Source organism: Spinacia oleracea, chromosome 1 (assembly GCF_020520425.1).
Source record: "Spinacia oleracea cultivar Varoflay chromosome 1, BTI_SOV_V1, whole genome shotgun sequence".
Taxonomy (NCBI): domain Eukaryota; kingdom Viridiplantae; phylum Streptophyta; class Magnoliopsida; order Caryophyllales; family Amaranthaceae; genus Spinacia; species Spinacia oleracea.
In genome coordinates, this window is record NC_079487.1 from 77,222,584 (window position 1) to 77,229,762 (window position 7,179).

A 7,179-nucleotide genomic window follows, 5' to 3' on the forward strand; every position below is an offset into this window, starting at 1 on the left:
TCGTCCTCGACTGAGTATCCCAGAACATGCAAGGGTGTTGCTGCAGTCGTAGTTTTGCTGACGACCGACTGGCTCCCTAGCTGGGGGGTGGGTTGGTCATTGATAGAGCTGGCAAAAGCTGACCCAACCCACCAACCCGACCCGAACCCAACCCGTTAATAAAGGGTTGGGTCAAGATTTTTCAACCCGTTTAGTTAAACAGGTTGACCCAACCCAACCCGTTTATTAAATGGGTTGGGTCAGGTTGAAAATTGCAACCCGAAAGCAACCTGCCTAACCCGTTTAATTATTGGGTCATAGGTCAACCCGTTCAACCTAACCCATTAACCCGTTTAAAAGTTAAAAAACAAATTAATGAAAATCTGAAATCAGTATTGGGCTTTATTTGTTTGGGCTTAAGGTCCTTTTTCTTTAATCATTTATATATGAAAGATTGAAAACCCTAGCATTCATTATTCACCCTCATTCTCTGATTTCTCTCGGTCTATCTCCTCTCTCACATTAGAACTGAAACCCTAGTCTGAGACTCTCACGCCGCGCAGCCGCTCCGCTTGTCGCCTCGCCGGTCTACTACTCTCCTCTCACAGTCTCACCGGTTCACCGTGTTACTCGGTGGTCTCCTCTCACAGCGCCGCTCACTCACTCTAATTCAAGTATGTTTTTTTGAAATTTTAAGTTGAAATTTAGAGTAATATTTTGAAACTTCAATTCGAAATCTGGAGTAATTTTTTGGGTTATTGAGTTTGTGATATGATTCCTGACTTCCTGGTTTAATTTTGAAATTAATGATGGTGTATTTGTGCTAATCAAATCCTAACAGTTTCTTTTTATTTGGCTCATATCTATTGAAATTAATGATGGTGCATTTGTGCCTTTCTAGAATATGCTCATGTATTTTAATTATTTGTGCACTTTTTCCTTTTAATTTGTAAGTTTTTTGTTTATTTGTTAACGAGATCCAATGACTAGTAATGTGTTTGGGTTGTTCGAAGGTTCATTTCAGGATTTCAGTCATTTGTACAGATAGTTCTATAGTTCTATGTTCTAAATTATTTGTTAATTTGCAAAGAAAAAGCTAGAGAACCTAATCTAAATGAGTGAAAGTAATTGCCAATATGAATTACTGATCTGATGCAATTTTGAATTAAACTACATTTAATAAGAGTTTCTTTTATTGGTTTATTTTACAGTAATGGAAGGCTTTCAAAAGTAAGAATGCTCGTGAATGTGGATGATACGACACCCTCACCCATAGCTGATTCACCAAGAACTCAAAATTCCAACAAAGTTTGATGTTTAAATAGGGATAGCCCCTATTAAAACGAGCTTTGAACAACTATTAACGCATTGTAACATATTTAAATTTTACCTTTATGTCAGAATTTGGTTATGTATTCTTAAACTTTAATTTCAGATTTGGTGGTGTATTAAGCTTTATGACTTGTGATAGCGCATTGATTAATGGAAAAAATTGTAAGTTTGAGACTTTTTAATTAGCAGATTGGAAAGAACAGGTTATTAGCAGGTTGTCTACAAAAAAAATTTAAGTAAATGGGTCAGCAGGTTGAAATCAGGTTGACCCGTTTAATTTCAGGTTGGGTTGGGTCGAAAATTGCAACCCGTTTAACTAAACAGGTTGGGTTCGGGTTGGGGAAATCTCAACCCGTTTATAAACAGGTTGACCTGATTTCGACCCAACCCGACCCATTGCCAGCTCTAGTCATTGACGGGTGTTATTATTGGTTCTGCCGAGAATAGCGTGGGTTTCAATGGGGTTGTTGTTTTTGTCGTCTGCGTACTCTGTGGGGTTGCTTTCGAGGCCTGCTTTTTGCTTCTCTTATACGAATCTGACAGCGTACTCTCCATTTTCAAGGGTGATGATTATGATTGATTTTTTTTTTTTTTTTTTTTTTTTTTTTTTTTTTTTGCCTGGCTGTGGGTTCTGCTTACAAGTGGGGGCCCCCCTCCTTCTAGCGCCAATTGTTCCGGCGGCGGACTCGGAACAGGAAAAGGATGACTGACTCCCGACTGAGGTTGCTAACTGGATCCTGCACAGTGAAGCCGTTAACTAGCCTCGGGGGTGATCCGAGAATTACCCCTCCGATGCTTAAGTCAGATTATGCTGGTAGCTCTGTAATAAATGCTCATAAGAATGATTGGATTGGAATTGCGTACCTTTGGCATTGATGGGGGTCCGTATATATAGACGGGTTATTTGTACGGAGGACCCGGGTTATTACCCGTTGGTTCCGGATCCTCCCTTTCGGCTCTGATAGGCAGATGATGTCAGAGAACTGCCGACTGGGTTTGTAAACCCTGGATGCCGACTGCACCTTTGGTGCTTCTTGTGAGTATATGTCTATGTTACAGCTGTTATGGGTTGTCCTACCGGCATACCGGTAGGGCTACCCGTACAGGAGGTACAAATTATAAATGGAGATTTTCTTTCTGGGTTTAGCCATCGTCTACCTCTGTTGTGCGAATTTCTCTCTCTTCGTTGGTAAACATATTATCCGCCATTGTTTTAGTTTTGCAGTTTTGGGAGCTTGCTTCAGGTTTAGTTGGCCTAGAATCTCCATGACCCGACCCATTAGTCCATTACCCGTTACCAATCAGGCCATCAGACCATCTGTTTTTGGGTTTAGAAGTATTACAAAGGATGGGCTGAGTCAGTTAAAGTGGACTCAAGACTCCGGTTGCTCTAATATAGATTGCCTCAGAACAAAGACCCCTCCTAAAACTATCGTTTTATTTTGTCGAGTCCGAATCCTCTAGAATTTTAATAAAATCCTACAAGGTAGAGTTATATCTAAATCATACGTTTTAAAATCAATGGCTCATATTAGTGGGAATGAAAAACCAGGAGGTGGATATTGATGAAAAACATAGAGGGATTTAGGAAAGATAATATGTGAGCCCATTGATTTTTCATCAATGGTTGGTATTGTTCAAATTGTACCCTATAGAGTTATTTTAGAACTCTACAGGATCCAAAACCTATTTTGTTACGTTGACATTAGTATCGCACCAATTTTTGTATAAACATTATTATAAACCTGGTCCATGCAAACTTAGCGTGAACTAGGGCAACAGAGTAATTTTGGTCGGGCAACATGTGTAACTGTCACGTGACAGTTATTTAGCAATTTTAAATATTGAATACATGTTTATCACAGTAACTATGTAATTTTAAAGAGTTACTATGTGATTAATAGAGTTTCTATGCGATTTGTGTCTAGCCCACTTTATATAAACTTAATTATTTTATTTTTCAAATATTTCAGATTTGCATTCTTTTCATTTCTCTCTGTTTATTTTCTCTCTATGCTTTTCAGATTTTCGCCCAATTTTCTAGGGTTTGTTTGTTTTATATCGGTTTTCTTCGTAATTATCTTATAATTCTCATAATTGGATCTACTATATAGAGGAGGAAAAAGTGGAGGAAGTAGTAGATCAAGAATGATGTTTGCAATTACCGAAATCGAATCGAAGAATTTGCGCTCGCCTACAAATCATCACAAGAATTTTGAGAGATCGCATCTCAGTTCGTTGTTTTTAAAGTATTTTAAGTCTATTTTTATTTAAAACTAGATTAGATCCCGTGCATGCACGGATTTTGATTATTTTTTCACAAAATATTTAATTGAATATCCCCAAACTACTGTATGTTTATAACATTTTTAACATATTCATACGAAATATAATTTATTCATCTCATATGCATATTTAAAATACTAATATGGTAATTTGACCAATATATTGAGTGATATATTATCCATTATTAATATAGCGAGTTGACTAAAAAATTACCATAGTATTACATCGTATCTATTATTTCCATAATTTATAAACAAAATTTTGTTTCTATACATAAATAGTTTATAAAAACAGGTAGAAAATAAAAATAAAATAAAACAGATACACATTTTGGGAAAGTGATTTTAGGCGGGAAAAAATCGCACCAGGAATTGACACATGTCATTCCTGGTGTCTATTTTAGTATATAGTAATAGATTGAAAATGGTTGTTGTATTGGAAAAATTAACGTTTGTGTTTTGTCGAAATATCGTTCTCACTTCGCGAATTCGATCAGTGACTTCGCAGTTTTAAATAGTAACTATATTAGTTATACATTAACTTTATGATTTAAAGAGGTACTATGTGATTTTTAGAGTTTCTATGTGATTTTAACTATAACTATATGATACATATTGACTATTACTATAACATTTGCTTATGGTATGATATATGATTACATATATCATATACTATTACTATAACCATATCGGATCGGGTACCCGAACCGATAACCATATTGATTCGGGAATCACTTTTTGAGATCAGATACCAAATCGGTTTTGAGTTTTTTGATTTTGTAGATAGTTTTACTCAACCCTAAAAAGGACTCTGATCAAATCTCAACACTTATAGTTTTTCAAATACTTAAGAATAAAGGAAACCGTACCCCAAACACCCTTACTTGGTACTTTGGTAGGCATTGAGCCTTACACCTCTAAAATCTAAGGTAAAATTCTTAGCAGGTGAATCAAAAAGGAAATTTGAGTAACCGTGAAAGATTGATTTGGTTAAAGACAAAGAAGAAAAGAACAAAGTAACGAAATAGGTAAAATACAAAGGGAATTTGAGTAACTCGTGATCTCACTTAGAAAAAAGGGAAGCAATGGGAGTGAAGCTATTTGTCAATATGCTGAAATTGACCTTTTCTATTTGCATATTTTCTCTTCTTTCCCATTCCTTCCTTAATAAGTCAAACACTAAACGATATACATAGTAGCTGTTTTGCAACTCACATCACTACTTTCTTTGGTGGCCTTTGACTTTAACATGTTACTAAATAGGTAGTACTAATTCGTAGTAAATACTAACGGATTACTATAACTATTTATAGATAAATTAAGGAAATAATAATTACTAGGATTATTTTATATGACGAAAAACAAAGTAATTTTAAGGGAAGATTTTGTAATCATTCATGTGATGTGATTTTTGGGCAATAGGTAGTTGTTTAAAAAATTTGCCAACCACAAAGTTGTTCCGGTCGGTCCTAAAGGAAAAGGGATGGAGAATTAGTTCTCCTAATTCACCTAGAATTCTAATATTATATATATAATATTGGGTTTTACGTATAACAAATCAGTAAATTTGAAACAAAAGAAAACCGAAACCCTTCCCTTGGAATTGCCGTTTAGACTAACACCAAAACCAAGAGAATTTTTTTCACTTCCGTTCTAGCTCATGTTGGTGTTCAACTGGTGTTCGTGGACTAATTAGAGGAGAAACGCTTGGAGCTCTCAGATCTTTGAAGCTTGCATACAAATGGGAACACGCTACAAAAGTTATTATTCTTCCATCATAAATCTGATTCATATTATTGTTATGCATGTGATCCCATGATAGATGTTAGAAAATTGTTTCATGAAATTCCGCTTTATGCATCTATATTATCTTACAGTAGCAGGGTTGCTTGCCTTGGTTGCAACATTGGAGTGGAGTGGAGATGGTGGTAGTAGGGATTGAAGGGAAGCATGGGCAGTTTTTCTTGGCGAGGAGTTGGGTGTGGTGTACGATATAAGATAGGATATAAGAGGGTGGTGTAGGTTTATGTCTTTAACGCAAGTCTAATGGTAAAAGGTTTTAGACAAATTCATGGTATTGACAATGATGAAACCTTCTCACCAGTAGCCATGCTGAAATCCATTAGGATAATCCTTGCGATTGTTGCCTTTCATGACTATGAGATTTGGCAGATGGACGTCAAACCGCTTTCTTGAAAGGGTTCTTGAAAGAGTATGTGTACATGACACAATCACAAGGTTTGAAGATCCAAACAGTGTAAGGAAGGTTTGCAAGCTCAAGACGTCCATTTATGGGCTAAAGCAAGCATCCCGAAGTTGGAACCTCAGATTTGATGAGGAAGTAAAAACTTTAGCTTTCTCAGAAATGAAGAGGAATCTTGTGTATACAAGAAGTTGAGTGGGAGTAGTATTGATTTCCAGGTCTTGTATGTGGATGACATACTTCTCATAGGAAAAGGTAAGATCGTGCTTGAGTCAGTCAAGGATTGGCTTAAAAGTTGTTTATCTATGAAAGACCTAGGAGAAGCTGAGTACATATTGGGAATAAGGATCCATAAAGATAGATCCAAAAGGATAATTGGACTTAGCCAAGAGACTTACATGGATAAGATTATTTCAAGTTTCAAGCTGGAAAACTCCAAAAGATGTTTCATTCCCATGCAACATGGTACATCACTTGGCAAGTCCCAGTGTCCTTCAACTCCTGATGAGGTTAAGCGTATGAATAATGTTCCTTATGCCTCTGCAGTAGGATATCCAGAAGTGACACGTGTCACTTCCTAGTACGAATTTTTCCCGCCAAAAAGTAATTTCCTATACTTTATTTATCTTTTTATTTTATATCCTTTTTTTATTTATTGTTAATGTATGGAAAAAATATATTTGTTTATGGATTATGGAAATAATATATGCTCCCTCCGTTCTTAATATTAGTCTTGTTTTGACTTTTCAACTTAATATTTAAACGTAAATATCTCCAAATGTGTATGTTAAAAAAATATAAAAATTTGATATTGTTAAACTACACATTAAGATGAAGAAAATAAAATCTCACATGAATATGTTTTGAAGTACGTATTGGAAAGAAATTAGAAGATTCTCTTCAATTGTGAATAGTGTCAAGATTTCAAATGGGACTAATATTGGAGAACATAGGAAGAATCACATAATAATAATTTGCTAAAAATACTATGAATATTTTAGTCAAATCGTTATATTGATAATGGAAATGATATTTAGTTATTTACTTAATATTTTGGTTAAATCTTCATTATTTTGGCTAAATTAGCATATGAAGCATATACATTATGTAATTCGTAGTAGGATGGAAATTACATGCTTCGTATTAGATGATTAAATGAGTACGTTCAACATTTTATTAATTATGCAACAACTTTAGGAAGAGAAATATTTCAATCAAACATATTTTAAAAATTAATCACATAATTTTAGAATATCCGTGCATACACGGGATGTAATTTAGTACTCAAATATTTTAGAGTTGAAATTTATCATGCTCGACTCCGAGTCCGGTCCGGTCCAAGCTCCAAGTCTTGAATTAGGCAAAAAGAAAAATTATATC